Raw genomic sequence first — 792 nt, 5'->3', positions numbered from 1 at the left:
AGGGAGAGAAAACAAATTAAAGTCATCAGTGTATTTTAAGGGTTCAAGGGATTACATAACCCAGACATGTTCTTATGTTATTTAGACAATTATCTCTCATTGATGATTTTGTTCCTAACAAGACATTACTCAGATGTAAGACTTCAAATCTTGGTCTACAATACTGTAGTTCCAACTTACAGCTAAGAGAGGCAATGCACTGTTCTTGCCTAAAAAATAAAATGATGGCTAAATTTGTTTCTCTCCCTATCTAGAAGCCTTTGAGAGGTAACTGACACTGATTCTAGCCACTCCAACAGCTATCAAAATACCTGAAAACAAATCCTGAGTCCATCACTCTCAAGTACAGCCCTGGTGGAAGAGAAAAAAAAAAGAGCTGTTACCTTGGTGCTAACCATTGCTCCTTGCCTCTTCAGATATTTTCAGGACCAAATCCAAAAACTATCTGTTACTAATGTTAATCAGTTGTTACTTTTCTTCCCTGCACATGTACACAAGTGCCTGTCAACTATCGAGGACCCTGTTTGAGATGCATGAAGAGGGAACCCCCACTATTTGACCGACCCCTAATCCAGCCCCCCCCACGTCGACCCTGTCCAGCAGGAAGTAGCAAGATGACAACAGCGCCCCCTATCCTATAACACAAAAGGCTGGAATGTCAGGGTTCCAAACAGCAGCAGCTTCCCCCCTCCCCAACAGGGACCTACAGACTTTGGAGCCCGAAAAAGGGAACTTAGCTGATAAGCACCTTGACCTTTGAAGTCAAGGCAAACAAACTCTGCTGAGAAGCAG

The sequence above is a fragment of the Nannospalax galili genome, unplaced genomic scaffold, assembly GCF_000622305.1.
Source record: "Nannospalax galili isolate Female #2095 unplaced genomic scaffold, S.galili_v1.0 scaffold1668, whole genome shotgun sequence".
NCBI classification, from domain to species: Eukaryota; Metazoa; Chordata; class Mammalia; order Rodentia; family Spalacidae; genus Nannospalax; species Nannospalax galili.
Note: the sequence above shows the minus strand (reverse complement) of the source record.